Below are 16,158 nucleotides of genomic sequence, written 5' to 3' on the forward strand. Positions count from 1 at the left end.
ATGTAGTTACTCTGAAGAATCAAGATAGATGGGTGACGGTGAGAGGGGCTGGGAGGAAGCAGTCAGTGCAGGGATCCTCTGTGGTCGTTCCCCTCAGTAACAAGTATACCGCTTTGGATACTGTTGAGGGGGACGACCTACCAGGAGTAAGCCACAGTGAACAGATCTCCAGCACTGAGTCCATCCCTGTGGCTCAGAAGGGAAGGAGGGAGAGCAGGAGAGCAATAGTTATTGAGGACTCGATAGTTAGAGGGACAGATATTCGGTTCTGTGGCAGCGAAAAAGACTCACGGATGGTATGTTGCCTCCCAGGTGCCAGGGTCCGTGACGTCTCGGACCGTGTTTTCAGAATCCTTAAGGGGGAGGGGGAACAGTCACAAGTCGTGGTACACATCGGTACCAACGACATAGGTAAGAGAAGGGACAGGGATTTAAAACAGGAATTTAGGGAGCTAGGGTGGAAGCTGAAAGCCAGGACAAACCATGTTGTCATCTCTGGTTTATTGCTGGTGCCACATGCTAGCGAGGTGAGGAACTGGGAGCGAGTGCAGATAAACACGTGGCTGCAGGGATGGTGTAAGAGGGAGGGTTTCAGTTACGTGGATAATTGGAGCACATTCTGGGGAAGGTGGGACCTGTACAGACAGGACGGTTTGCACCTGAACCAGAGGGGCACCAATATCCTGGGAGGGAAATTTGCTCCGGCTCTTCGGGGGGGGTTTAAACTAATTTGTCAGGGGGATGGAAAAACGAGCTGTAGTCCAGAAGCCAGTGTTGAGAGTAGTGAGGTACTGAGGAGGGTGTCAAGGTCGCAGGAGTGTACCGGCAGACAGAAATGTGGGTTGAAGTGTGTCTACTTCAATGCAAGGAGCATCCAGAATAAGGTAGGTGAACTTGGAGCGTGGATTGGTACTTGGGACTACGATGTTCTGGCCATTACAGAGACATGGTTAGAACAGGGGCAGCCACTTCCGGTTGCGGCGATGCCCAGCTAAGCCGCACGTTTCGGCGGCTCCAGCTCGAACGGACCTTCGGGCTCTTTTAAGAGCCCCAACGGGGAATTTTTTCGGGACAAAACCTGGTGTGGGGTGAGACAACAGGGAGTCCCCCCCAACGAAAAAGAAAAATATCGGCGGCGGCCAGATCGCGAAGAATCCTCGAGGACAGGGGCAGAAGGAAAAAGGAGCAAGATGGCGGCGGAGGGAGCCCAGGCGACATGGGGGCCTGACCAAGACGAATTTGTGAGACGGTGTGTGGAGCTGCTTAAGAAGGAGGTGCTGGCCCCGATGCTACAAACAATTGAGGGGCTTAAGGAGACACAAAAGACCCAGGAGGTGGAGCTCCGCGTGGTGGAGCAGAAGGTGACGGACAACGAAGACGAGATCCTGGGCCTGGCGGTCAAAACGCAGACGCACGAGGCGCTCCACAAAAAGTGCATTGAAAGGATTGAAGTCCTAGAAAACAGATCATGGAGAAAGAACCTTCGGATCCTGGGTCTCCCCGAGGGAGTGGAAGGAGCGGACGGCGGGGCTTACGTGAGCACGATACTATGCTCGCTAATGGGAGCTGAGGCTCCCTCGGGCCCCTTGGAAGTGGAAGGGGCTCATCGGGTCCCTGCGAGGAGACCAAAGGCGGAAGAACCACCTAGGGCGACGATCGTGCGATTTCATCGCTCCAATGACAGAGAGGTGGTTCTGAGATGGGCCAAAAAGGTACGAAGTAGTAGATGGGAGAATGCGGTGGTACGGGTGCACCAGGATTGGAGTGCGGAGGTGGCGAGAAGGAGGGTGAGTTTTAATCGAGCCAAGGAGGTGCTACACAAGGAGAAGGTGAAGTTCGGGATGTTGCAGCTGGCGCGACTGTGGGTCACGCACCAGGAGAGGCATCACTACTTCGAAACGGCGGAAGAAGCATGGACCTTTATTAAAAACGAGAAACTGGATCAGAACTGAGGGACTGATGTTGGAGGGGAAACGACAATGCTGATGTATATAGAGATGTAAATTGGGGAGGGGGGGATACTAAGAAATGTGGGCACCGGTGGGGGGGAAGAAGAGACATAGGCGGGGGATGGGGAAATGGGAGTGGGGCAGCAGAGGGAGCTGCGCCACAAGGGGCGGGACAGCTATAGAGGACACGGGGCTTACTGTTCTTGTTCCCGCGCCAGAAAGATGATGGCGGGAAGATAGGCGCAAGGTAGATGGGAGTTCCCCACACAGGGGGGTCAAGGAGAGAGCGGGAGAAGCCGGGGTCAGTTGAAGTCAGCTGACTTTCGGAAGCAATATGGGGGGAGCAATCATGCTAGATGGGGATCTAGCGGGGGGGGGGGGGGGGGAAGAGGGGGGGGGGTGGGGAGGATAACTGGGTTGCTGCTGCAGAGATCGAAAAGGAACTGGTAAAAGAAAGGGTGGTCGGGGCGGGAATGCGCCGCCTGGGGAACGGATGGGAGCGCGGAACCGGGACGTGGGACTGGCCTAGAGAGGGTGATGGCTAGTCGACAGGGGAGGGGGGCAGGCAGCCCCCCAGTTCGGCTGATCACGTGGAACGCGAGAGGCCTAAATGGGCCGATTAAAAGGGCCCGAGTGTTCGCGCACTTGAAAGGACTGAGGGCAGACGTGGCCATGCTTCAGGAGATGCACCTGAAGGTGGCGGACCAAGTTAGGTTAAAGAAAGGATGGGTGGGACAGGTGTTCCACTCAGGGCTGGATGCAAAGAATAGAGGGGTGGCCATACTGGTGGGGAAACGGGTGTCATTCGAGGCTAGGAACATTGTAGCAGACAGCGGAGGCAGATATGTGATGGTGAGTGGCAGACTAGAGGGAATGGAGGTCGTGTTGGTTAACGTATATGCCCCGAATTGGGATGACGCGGGATTTATGAAGCGGATGCTGGGACGTATGCCGGACCTGGAGGTAGGAAACCTGATAATGGGGGGGGGGGGGGGACTTCAACACCGTGTTGGACCCAGGGTTAGATAGATCTAGACCTAGGACCGGAAGAAGGCCGGCAGCGGCCAAGGTGCTTAGGGGGTTTATGGACCAAATGGGGGGAGTGGATCCGTGGCGATTTGTTAGGCCGAAGGCCAGAGAGTTCTCCTTCTTCTCCCATGTTCACAAGGTCTATTCCCGGATAGATTTCTTTGTTTTGGGAAGGTCACTGATCTCGAGGGTGGAAGGAACTGAGTACTCAGCCATAGCTGTTTCAGATCATGCCCCACACTGGGTGGACCTGGAATTAGGAGAGGAGAGGGAGCAGCGTTCACTCTGGCGACTGGATGTGGGATTATTGGCGGATGAGGGAGTCTGCGGAAGAGTGCGGGGATGTATCAAAAGGTACCTGGAGGCCAATGACGACGGGGAGGTCCGAGTGGGAGTAGTACGGGAAGCACTAAAGGCAGTGGTCAGAGGAGAGCTGATCTCCATCAGGGCCCACAAGGGGAAAATAGAGGCCAAGGAAAGGGAAAGACTACTGGGGGAGATTTTGAGGGTAGATAAAGAATACGCGGAGGCCCCGGAGGAAGGACTATACAGGGAGAGGCGACGACTCCAGACGGAGTTCAACCTGTTGACCACAAGGAGGGCGGAGGCACAGTGGAGGAAGGCACAGGGGATGAGGTATGAATATTGGGAAAAGGCGAGTCGCCTGTTGGCCCATCAGCTGCGAAACAGGACAGCGGCGAGGGAGATAGGGGGAATTAGGGATGAAAAGGGAGCTACGGTGCGGTGAGCAGGGAAGATAAACGAGGTGTTTAAGACCTTTTACGAGAGACTTTATAGGTCCCAACCCCCGGAGGGAAAAGAGGAGATGCGGCAGTTTTTGGACCAATTAAGGTTCGAGGGTAGAGGAGCAGGAGGTGGAAGACCTGGGGGCGCCGATTGGGGTGGACGAGGTTACCAAGGGGCTGGGGAACATGCAGGCAGGGAAGGCCCCAGGACCAGATGGGTTCCCGGTGGAATTTTATAGAAAATATGTGGACTTGTTGGCCGCGCTGCAGGTAAGGACCTTCAACGAGGCCAGAGAAGGGGGGACAATGTCGGAGGCGACGATATCGCTAATCTTGAAGCGGGATAAATATCCGCTGCAGTGCGGGTCCTATAGGCCTATCTCACTGCTAAATGTGGACGCCAAGTTGCTAGCAAAGGTGCTGGCAACGAGGATAGAGGATTGTGTCCCGGGGGTGGTGCACGAAGACCAGACAGAGTTCGTAAAGGGGAGACAACTAAATGTCAACGTGCGACGGCTATTAGGGGTGATAATGATGCCCCCAGTTGAGGGGGAGGATGAGATAGTGGCGGCAATGGATGCAGAGAAAGCATTTGATAGGGTGGAGTAGGAGTATCTATGGGAGGTGCTGAGGTGGTTCGGGGACGGGTTTGTCAGCTGGGTTAAACTCCTTTATGGGGCCCCAACGGCAAGTGTGGTCACAGGTCGGCAAAGGTCAGAGTATTTTCGACTATACAGGGGAACAAGACAGGGATGCCCGTTGTCCCCATTACTGTTCGTGTTGGCAATTGAACCACTGGCCATAGCGCTGAGAGACTCCAGAAAATGGAGAGGGGTGATTAGAGGGGGATAGGAACACCGAGTGTCACTCTACGCGGATGACCTACTGCTGTATGTGACGGACCCAGTGGGAGGGGGATGACAGAGGTCATGCAGATATTGAGGGAGTTTGGAGATTTCTCAGGATATAGGCTTAACATGGGAAAGAGTGAGCTTTTTGTGATACACCCTGGGGACCAGAGTAGAGGGATAGATGGCCTACCGCTAAGGAGAGTGGAAAGAAACTTCCGATACCTGGGGATTCAGATAGCCAGGAGCTGGGGAACCTTACACAGACTTAATCTGACACGACTGGTGGAACAAATGGAAGAGGATTTCAAAAGGTGGGACATGCAGCCGCTGTCACTGGTGGGCAGAGTGCAGGCAATTAAGATGATGGTCCTCCCGAGGTTCCTATTTGTGTTCCAATGTCTCCCTATACTGATCACCAAGGCCTTTTTAAAAAAAATAGATAGGAGCATCACGAGCTTCGTGTGGGCAGGGAAGGTCCCGAGGGTAAGGAGGGGGTTCCTACAACGTAGTAGAGACAGAGGGGGACTGGCGTTGCCGAATTTGGGCGACTACTACTGGGCCGCCAATGTGGCGATGATTCGTAAACGGATGATAGAGGGAGAGGGAGCGGCGTGGAAAAGATTGGCGATGAAGTCCTGCAAAGGGACGAGTTTAAAAGCGCTGGTGACGGCGCCACTACCGCTCTCCCCAAAAAAATTTACCACGAACCCAGTGGTGGTGGCAACATTAAGTGTCTGGGGGCAATGGAGGCAACAGAGGGGTGTGCTGGGAGCCTCGGTGTGGTCCCCGATCAGGAACAACCATAGGTTTGCCCCAGGGAGGCTGGACGGAGGATTCCAGAGCTGGCACCGGGTAGGAATCAGGTGAGTGGGAGATTTATTTATAGACGGGACGTTTGCGAGCTTGGGAGCGCTTGAGGAAAAGTATAAGCTGCCCCGGGGAAATTTCTTTAGATATATGCAGGTGAGAGCGTTCACGAAACAACTGGTGAGGGAATTTCCGCTGCTCCCGACACAAGGGATCCAGGACAGGGTGCTTTCGGGGGTGTGGATCGGGGAGGGCAAAGTGTCAGAGATATACAGGGAGATGAGAGAAGAGGGGGAGGAGTTGGTGGGCGAACTGAAGGGAAAATGGGAAGAGGAGCTCGGGGAGGAGATTGAGGAGGGTTTGTGGGCTGATGCCCTAAGCAGGGTAAATTCCTCTTCCTCGTGTGCCAGGCTTAGCCTGATCCAATTTAAGGTGCTGCACAGAGCACATATAACGGGAGAAAGGTTGAGCAGGTTCTTCGGAGTGGAGGACAAGTGTGGGAGGTGCGGGGGAAGCCCGGCGAACCACACACATATGTTTTGGTTGTGCCCGGCACTGGAGGGTTATTGGAGGGGAGTGACGGGAGTGATTTTGAAGGTGGTGAAGGTCCGGGTCAAGCCAGGCTGGGGGTTAGCTTTATTTGGAGTTGCGGATGAGCCGGGAGTGCAGGAGGGGAAAGAGGCCGATGTCATGGCCTTTGCGTCCCTAGTAGCCTGGCGTAGGATTTTACTCATGTGGAAGGAAGCGAAACCCCCCGGACTGGAGGCCTGAATAAACGATATGGTGGGGTTCATAAAACTGGAGCAGATGAAGTTTGCGCTGAGAGGATCGGCTCAGGGGTTCACCAGGCGGTGGCAACCGTTCCTCGACTACCTAGCGGAACGTTAGAGGGAAGATAGATGACCAGCAGCAGCAACCCGGGGGGGGGGTAAATTGTTTGGGTTTTTGGAGGGGGAGAGGGGGGCGGGGGGGGAGTATTACTTCGTGTTATTTGGTTAGTTTACTATGTTAGTTACAAAATGTTATATTGCAGTTATCATGTTACTTTTATTTTTATTTCTTTGAATTGCAAGGGAAAAAATTGTGTTTGAAAACTTTAATAAAATAGATAATTTTTAAAAAGAACAGGGACAGGAATGGTTGTTGGAGGTTCCGGGGTAGAGATGTTTCAGTAAGAGTAGGGAAGGTGGTAAAAGAGGTGGAGGAGTAGCATTGTTAATCAAGGGTAGTTTAACAGCTGCAGAAAGGCAGCTCGAAGGGGATCTGCCTATTGAGGTGATATGGGCCGAAGTTAGAAATAGGAAAGGAGCGGTCACTTTGTTAGGAGTTTTCTATAGGCCCCCAAATAGTAATAGAGATGTGGAGGAAGAAATTGCCAAACAGATTATAGATAGGTGTGGAGGTCTCAGGGTAGTTGTCATGGGTGACTTAAACTTTCCAAATATTGATTGGGACCTCTGTAGGTCGAACAGTTCGGATGGGGCAGATTTTGTACAGTGTGTACAGGAGGGTTTCCTGACACAATATGTGGATAGGCCAACAAGAGGGGGGGCCACATTGGATTTGGTACTGGGTAATGAGCCGAGCCAAGTGCTAGATTTGTTTGTGGGAGGGCACTTTGGAGATAGTGACCACAATTCGGTATCTTTCAAGAACAAGAACAAAGAACAAAAATGTACAGCACAGGAACAGGCCCTTCGGCCCTCCAAGCCCGTGCCGACCATGCTGCCCGACTAAACTACAAACTTCTACACTTCCTGGGTCCGTATCCCTCTATTCCCATCCTATTCATGTATTTGTCAAGATGCCCCTTAAATGTCACTATCGTCCCTGCCTCCACCACCTCCTCCGGTAGCGAGTTCCAGGCACCCACTACCCTCTGCGTAAAAAACTTGCCTCGTACATCTACTCTAAACCTTGCCCCTCTCACCTTAAACCTCTGCCCCCTAGTAATTAACCCCTCTACCCCGGGGAAAAGCCTCTGACTATCCACTCTGTCTATGCCCCTCATAATTTTGTAGACCTCTATCAGGTCGCCCCTCAAACTCCTTTGTTCCAGTGAGAACAAACCGAGTTTATTCAACCGCTCCTCATAGCTAATGCCCTCCATACCAGGCAACATTCTGGTAAATCTCTTCTGCACCCTCTCTAAAGCCTCCACATCCTTCTGGTAGTGTGGCGACCAGAATTGAACACTATACTCCAAGTGTGGCCTAAGGTTCTATACAGCTGCAACATGACTTGCCAATTCTTATACTCAATGCCCCGGCCAATGAAGGCAAGCATGCCGTATGCCTTCTTGACTACCTTCTCCACCTGTGTTGCCCCTTTCAGTGACCTGTGGACCTGTACTCCTAGATCTCTTTGACTTTCAATACTCTTGAGGGTTCTACCATTCACTGTATATTCCCTACCTGCATTAGACCTTCCAAAATGCATTACCTCACATTTGACCGGATTAAACTCCATCTGCCATCTCTCCGCCCAAGTCTCCAAACAATCTAAATCCTGCTGTTTTTCCTCCAAATCATTTTATACTACAAACAGCAAAGGTCCCAGCACTGATCCCTGTGGAACACCACTGGTCACAGCCCTCCAATTAGAAAAGCATCCTTCCATTGCTCCTCTCTGCCTTCTATGACCTAGCCAGTTCTGTATCCACCTTGCCAGCTCACCCCTGATCCCGTGTGACTTCACCTTTTGTACTAGTCTACCATGAGGGACCTTGTCAAAGGCCTTACTGAAGTCCATATAGACAACATTCACTGCCCTACCTGCATCAATAATCTTAGTGACCTCCTCGAAAAACTCTATCAAGTTAGTGAGACACGACCACCCCTTCACAAAACCATGCTGCCTCTCACTAATACGTCCATTTGCTTCCAAATGGGAGTAGATCCTGTCTCGAAGAATTCTCTCCAGTAATTTCCCTACCACTGAAGTAAGGCTCACCGGCCTGTAGTTCCCGGGATTATCCTTGCTACCCTTCTTAAACAGAGGAACAACACTGGCTATTCTCCAGTCCTCCGGGACATCACCTGAAGACAGTGAGGATCCAAAGATTTCTGTCAAGGCCTCAGCAATTTCCTCTCCAGCCTCCTTCAGTATTCTGGGGTAGATCCCATCAGGCCCTGGGGACTTATCTACCTTAATAGTTTTTAAGACACCCAACACCTCGTCTTTTTGGATCTCAATGTGACCCAGGCTATCTACATACCCTTCTCCAGACTCAACATCTACCAATTTGTTCTCTTTGGTGAATACTGATGCAAAGTATTCATTTAGTACCTCGCCCATTTCCTCGGGCTCCACACATAGATTCCCTTGACTATCCTTCAGTGGGCCAACCCTTTGCCTGGCTACCCTCTTGCTTTTTATGTACGTGTAAAAAGCCTTGGGATTTTCCTTAACCCTATTTGCCAATGACTTTTCGTGACCCCTTATAGCCCTCCTGACTCCTTGCTTAAGTTCCTTCCTACTTTCCTTATATTCCACGCAGGCTTCGTCTGTTCCCAGCCTTTTAGCCCTGACAAATGCCTCCTTTTTCTTTTTGACGAGGCCTACAATATCTCTCGTTATCCAAGGTTCCCGAAAATTGCCATATTTATCCTTCTTCCTGACAGGAACATGCCGGTCCTGAATTCCTTTCAACTGACACTTGAAAGCCTCCCACATGTCAGATGTTGATTTGCCCTCAAACATCCTCCCCCAATCTATGTTCTTCAGTTCCCGCCTAATATTGTTATAATTAGCCTTCCCCCAATTTAGCACATTCATCCTAGGACCACTCTTATCCTTGTCCACCAGCACTTTAAAACTTACTGAATTGTGGTCACTGTTCCCGAAATGCTCCCCTACTGAAACATCTACCACCTGGCCGGGCTCATTCCCCAATACCAGGTCCAGTACCGCCCCTTCCCTAGTTGGACTGTCCACATATTGTTTTAAGAAGCCCTCCTGGATGCTCCGCCCCGTCTAAGCCCCTGGCACTAAGTGAGTCCCAGTCAATATTGGGGAAATTGAAGTCTCCCATCACCACAACCCTGTTGTTTTTACTCTTTTCCACAATCTGTCTATCTATCTGCTCCTCTATCTCCCGCTGGCTGTTGGGAGGCCTGTAGTAAACCCCCAACATTGTGACTGCACCCTTCTTATTCCTGATCTCTACCCATATAGCCTCACTGCCCTCTGAGGTGTCCTCCCGCAGTACAGCTGTGATATTCTCCCTAACCAGTAGCGCAACTCCGCCACCCCTTTTACATCCCCCTCTATCCCGCCTGAAACATCTAAATCCTGGAACGTTTAGCTGCCAATCCTGCCCTTCCCTCAACCAGGTCTCTGTAATGGCAACAACATCATAGTTCCAAGTACTAATCCAAGCTCTAAGTTCATCTGCCCTACCCGTAATACTTCTTGCATTAAAACATACGCACTTCAGGCCACCAGACCCGCTGTGTTCAGCAACTTCACTATTGCAATGGAGAGGGATAGGGTCATACGGTAGGGCAAGGTTTATAATTGGGGCAGGGATAATTATGATGCGATTAGGCAAGAATTAGGGAGCAAAAGATGGGAACAGAAACTGTCAGGGAAAAGCACAAATGAAAAGTGGAGCTTGTTCAAGGAACAAATACTGCGTGTCCTTGATAGGTATGTCCCTGTCAGGCAGAGAGGAAATGGGTGTGTGAGGGAACCATGGTTCATAAAAAAGGTTGAATGTCTTGTCAAGAGGAAAAAGGAAGCGTATGTGAGGATGAGAAAACAAGGTTCAGTTGGGTCGCTTGAGGGTCACAAGGTAGCAAGGAATGAGCTTAAAAAAAGGGCTTGGGAGAGCTCGGAGGGGGCCTGAGAAGTCCTTGGTGGGTCGGATCAAGGAAAACCCCAAGGCTTTTTACTCTTATGTGAGAAATAAAAGAATGACCAGGGTGAGGTTAGGGCCAGTCAAGGACAGTAGTGGGAACTTGTGCATGGAGTCAGAAGAAATAGGAGAGGCCTTGAATGAATACTTTTCTTCAGTGTTCACCAAGGAAGGAGAGGGGCCAATTTTTTGAGGATGAGATGGTGATACAGGCGGGTAGGCTGGAGGAGGTAAATGTTCTGAGGAACGATGTATTAGCAATTTTGAAAAACCTTACGGTCGACAAGTCCCCTGGGCCAGATGGGATATATCCAAGGATTCTTTGGTAGGCAAGGGATGAGATTGCAGAGCCTTTGGCTTTGACCTTTGGGTCCTCACTGTCTACAGGGATAGTGCCAGAGGACTGGAGAGTGGCGAATGTTGTTCCTCTGTTCAAGAAAGGGAATAGGAATGACCCTGGTAATTATAGGCTGGTTAGTCTTACTTCGGTGGTCGGTAAATTAATGGAAAAGGTCCTGAAGGATAGGATTTATGACCATTTGGAAAGATGCAGCTTAATCCGGGATAGTCAACATGGATTAATGAAGGGTAAGTCTTGCCTCACAAATTTGATTGAATTCTTTGAGGAGGTAACTAAGTGTGTAGATGAAGGTAGAGCAGTTGATGTCGTATACATGGATTTTAGTATGGCATTTGATAAGGTTCCCCATGGTCGGCTTATGAAGAAAGTAAGGAGGTGTGGGATAGAGGAAAATTTGGCCAATTGGATAAGTAACTGGCTATCACATAGAAGAAAGAGGATGGTGGTGGATGGAACATTTTCAGACTGGAGACCAATTACCAGCGGTATACCACAGGGATCAGTGCTGGGTCCTCTGCTATTTGTGATTTTTATCAATGGCTTGGAGGAGGGGGCTGAAGGGTGGGTCAGTAAATTTGCTGATGACACCAAGATTGGTTGAGTAGTGGATGAGGTGGAGGGCTGTTGTAGGCTGCAAAGAGACATTTATAGGATGCAGAGCTGGGCTGAAAAATGGCAGATGGAGTTTAACCCTGATGCGTGCGAGGTGATTCATTTTGGTAGAAAAAATTTGAATGTGGATTACAGGGTCAACGGCAGGGTTCTGAGGAATGTGGAGGAACAGAGAGATCTTGGGGTTCATGTCCACAGATCTCTGAAGGTTGCCACTCAAGTGGATAAAGCCGTGAAGAAGGGTTATAGTGTGTTAGTGTTTATTAACAGAGGGCTTGAGCTTAAGAGCCGTGGGGTTATGCTGCAATTGTACATGACTCTGGTGAGACCACATTTGGAGTATTGTGTGCAGTTCTGGTCACCTCACTATAGGAAGGATGTGGAAGCATTGGAAAGGGTGCAAAGGAGATTTACCAGGATGCTGCCTGATTTGCAGGATCGGTCTTATGAGGAAAGGTTGAGGGAGCTAGGGCTTTTCTCTTTGGAGTGGAGGAGGATGAGAGGCGACTTAATAGAGGTTTATAAGATGATGAGGGGGATAGGTAGAGTGGACGTTCAGAGACTATTTCCTCGGGTGGATGTAGCTGTTACAAGGGGACATAACTATAAGGTTCAGGGTGAGAGATATCGGAGGGATGTCCGAGGTTGATTCTTTACTCAGAGAGTGGTTAGAGTGTGGAATGGACTGCCTGCTGTGATAGTGGAGTCAGACACTTTAGGAACTTTCAAGCGGTTATTGGATAGGCACATGGAGCACACCAGAATGACAGGGAGTGGGATAGTTTGATCTTGGTTTCGGACAATGCTCGGCACAACATCGAGGGCCAAAGGACCTGTTCTGTGCTGTACTGTTCTATGTTCTAACACCAAGTTAAAGTCCAACAGGTTTGTTTCAAATCACTAGCTTTCAGAGCACTGCTCCTGATTCTACTGAGGAAGGAGCAGTGCTCTGAAAGCTAGTGATTCAAAACAAACCAGTTGGATTTTAACCTGGTGTTGTAAGACTTCTTACTCTTTCACAAATACAGAAAGCTATATTTGTTTGCCTGTCACAGGAATAAACCTCAAATGTATCGAACCATCTCTCCTTTAAAGTGAGCCCATTATTTAATTGCAGCTTTGCCTGTCAATGTTCTCCTCCCCATCTCATTCTTGCAGACCCACATCCAACAATGCCTCTGACTAGCTCAGAAACATGCTGATGGAGAAAATTATCCGAAACGCACTTCCAAAACTCTTCCCCCTCGCTGTTCTTTGCACAATTACCGGCTTGAATTCGATCACTGAATTCCCCAATGATAAACTGCTCTATAGTTTCTGTACCTCTCTATAACTTGCCTGTTAGTGGCCAATGGAAGAGTAACTTTATTTCTTAACTCAACCCAAACTCATTCTGTCCACCCTATTGCCCTTTAACACTTCTCCCCACTTCCATATTTGTTTTTGCTCACATCCCCAATTTCTCCCAGTTTCAATGGAAAATCATCAAACTGAACCATTGACTGTTCCTTTCTCCACAGATGCTGCCTGACCTGCTGAGTACTCCCTGCATTTTTTCGGCATTATTTATTTCATTTTTTCGGCATTTGCAGTGATAATAAACACGACTGTAATCTTACCTGGCCGTATCCTGGACCCACACCATCGATTACACCTTCAATGAGTTGCTGACACACTGGTCGCTGCAGCACACTGCAATATCTCATCAACAGTCAGTTTGAACTAAGCGGAGGCATGATGACCGTTCTGCTGACAGTGTCCTTCAGTCTCGTGTGGTTGATTGGGTTATGGATGGCAAGGTATTGACCAGCGTGTAATAAAACTCAACAATCTCTAGGAATGAAGTGTTAAATTAGTAGGAGATTATTAACCCACTGACGGCAAAATATTGCAGTCTGATCTGCAGGATGAGGCATGGATTCTGGAAGTTAATGGGAATGGGAAGCATGTGTGGAATTGCAGGAGCTGAACGACACAGCCAAATCCAAGCAGCTGCTCACATTGAATCCTTACTGCACAATTTAGACCCAGGCTGCAGAAAAGCTGAGCTGGTGAAGCTGAGCAGTGAGCCGGAAAGAGCGGAGTATAGTTCAGCTGCTGCAGGGCTGTGTGTGACTGACAATGTCTCACTCAACCAATCACAACAGGTTAGCTCCACTCCTCGCTCAATCTGAATCTTAATGCATCTTTAGGAAGTTTGTATGTGTTTGATGAGTGAGTTCATGCAAGTGTGCGTACATGTATGTATCTGTGGATGCATTCATGTGTGTGCATGTGTTTGGGGGCGTGTGTGTGTGTTTGGAGAGTGTATGTGTATCTGCGTGTGTGTCCGGGTGCCTGTGCATGTGCTTTGGGTGAACGTGTGTGTGAATGTGTGCGCATTTGAGGAGTGTTTACACATTTGGGGGGAATGTGAGTGCAGCTGTTTGGGAATGCTTTGTGTGCATATGGTTGAGACCACATACTCAAGTGAGTGTCTGTGTATATAAATGAATATGTGATTGTAAATGCACACATAAAGGCGGCATGTGGCGCAGCGGTTAGCACTGGGACTGCGCCGCTGAGGACCCGGGTTCGAATCCCAGCCCTGGGTCACTCTCCGTGTGGAGTTTGCACATTCTCCCATGTTACATTCCGCAACCCAAAGATGTGTACGTTAGGTGGATTAGCCACGCTAAATTGCCCCTTAATTGGGAAAAAAATAATTGGGTACTCTAAATTTATTTTTAAAAAGTAAATGCATGTGTGTGTGTGTGTGTCTGTGCGAACGCTTGTCTGAATATAAATTTCATAGGTGTTTGATTGTGTATGTGCCAAAAGCTAAGTGTGTATTCAGGGAGGGTGTGTGTGAGGAGTATGTGAGTATGTATGAGTGTTTGGGGAGTAGGTGAGTGTGTGTGGGAAGTATGTGAATGTGTTGTATGTTTGAGGAGTGTGTGAGTGTGTATAAAATGTGTGTGTGTGTGTGTGTGTTTGAGGAGTATGTGGGTGTGTTTGAGGAGTGTGTGGGTGTATGTGTTTGAACATAGAACATACAGTGCAGAAGGAGGCCATTTAGCCCATCGAGTCTGCACCGACCACTTAAGCCCTCACTTCCACCCTATCCCTCTAACCCAATAACCCCTCCTAACCTTTTTTGGACACTATGGGCAATTTATCATGGCCAATCCACCTAACCTGCACGTCTTTGGACTGTGGGAGGAAAGCGGAGCACCCGGAGGAAACCCACGCAGACATACGGAGAACGTACAGACTCCACACAGTGACCCAGCGGGGAATAGAACCTGGGACCCTGGTGTTGTGAAACCACGGTGCTAACCACTGTGCTACCATGCTGCCCAAACACACATGGACTCCCCAAACATGCACACTCCTCAAACACACACACACACACACACAGAAACGCACATCTCTCAAACACACACACACGAGTGAGTGTGTGTGTTTGAGGTGTGTATTTGAGGTGTTTCATAGAATTTACAGTGCAAAAGGAGGTAATTCAGCCCATCGAGTCTGCACCGGCCCTTGTAAAGAGCACCCCACCTAAGCCCACACATCCACCCAATTCCCATAACCCAGTAATCCCACCCAACCTTTTGGGCAATTTATCATGGCCAATCCACCTAAGCTGCACATCTTTGGACTGGAGGAGGAGACCGGAGCACCCGGAGGAAACCCACGCACACATGGGGAGAACGTGCAGACTCGGCACAGACAGTGACCCAAGCCGGGAATCGAACCTGGGACCATGGAGCTGTGAAACAACTGTGCTAACTGATGCACGGTTCGATTCCGGCTTGGGTCACTGTCTGTGCGGAGTCTGCACATCCTCCCCGTGTGTGCGTGGGTTTCCTCCGGGTGCTCCGGTTTCCTCCCACAGTCCAAAGATGTGCAGGTTAGGTGGATTGGCCATGATAAATTGCCCTTAGTGTCCAAAATTGCCCTTAGTGTTGGGTGGGGTTACTGGGTTATGGGGATAGGGTGGCGGTGTTGACCTTGGGTAGGGTGCTCTTTCCAAGAGCCGGTGCAGACTCGATGGGCCGAATGGCCTCCTTCTGCACTGTAAATTCTATGATAATCTATGATACCGCCAGGAACAGAAGAAGACTGGTGGTGGGTTGAAGAATGAGGGCTGGGGTGCGGGAGTGGTGGGGTGAAGAGTGGGGGCTGGGTGGAGGGGTGGAGAGTGGGGGTTGGGTGGTGGGGTGGAGAGTGGGGGCTGGGTGGAGGGGTGGAGAGTGGGGGCTGGGTGGTGGGGGTGAAGATTGGGGGATGGGGTGCGGGGGTGGTGGGGTAAAGAATGGGGGCTGGGGTGCGGGGGTGGTGGGGTGAAGAGTGGGGCTGGGGTGCGGGGGTGGTGGGGTGAAGAGTGGGGGCTGGGGTGCGGGGGTGGTGGGGGTGAAGAGTGGGGGCTGGGGTGCGGGGGTGGTGGGGTGAAGAATGGGGGATGGGGGTGGTGGGGTGAAGAATGGGGGATGGGGTGCGGGAGTGGTGGGGTGAAGAATGGGGGATGGGTTGCGGGGGTGGTGGGGTGAAGAATGGGGGATGGGGTGCGGGGGTGGTGGGGTGAAGAATGGGGGCTGGGGTGCGGGGGTGGTGGGGTGAAGAGCGGGGGCTGGGGTGCGGGGGTGGTGGGGTGAATAATGGGGTGCGGGGGTGGTGGGGTGAAGAATGGGGGCGGGGGTGGTGGGGTGAAGAGCGGGGGGTGGTGGGGTGAAGAATGGGGGCGGGGGTGGTGGGGTGAAGAGCGGGGGCTGGGGTGCGGGGGTGGTGGGGTGAAGAATGGGGGATGGGGTGTGGGGTGGTGGGGTGAAGGATGAGGGCTGGGGTGTGGGGGTGGTAGAGTGGGGGATGGGGTGCGGGGTGGTGGGGTGAAGAAGGTGCGGGGGTGGTGGGGTGAAGAATGGGGGCTGGGGTGCGGGGGTGGTGGGGTGAAGAGTGGGGG

General features: G+C 50.9%; 1 protein-coding gene across 1 annotated transcript in view; it reads right to left on the reverse strand.

Annotated features, from left to right (window-relative positions):
* The window catches only part of tnr (tenascin R (restrictin, janusin)), a 793,807-nt gene extending 780,582 nt beyond the window's left edge, over positions 1-13,225 (reverse strand). The window contains exon 1 of the mRNA XM_072511798.1: positions 12,833-13,225. The gene's annotated coding sequence lies outside the window, so the exon portion shown is untranslated. The remainder of the gene's footprint in view (positions 1-12,832) is intronic.
* Between the last annotated feature and the right edge of the window lie 2,933 nt (positions 13,226-16,158).

Source organism: Scyliorhinus torazame, chromosome 7 (assembly GCF_047496885.1).
Source record: "Scyliorhinus torazame isolate Kashiwa2021f chromosome 7, sScyTor2.1, whole genome shotgun sequence".
Lineage (NCBI taxonomy): Eukaryota > Metazoa > Chordata > Chondrichthyes > Carcharhiniformes > Scyliorhinidae > Scyliorhinus > Scyliorhinus torazame.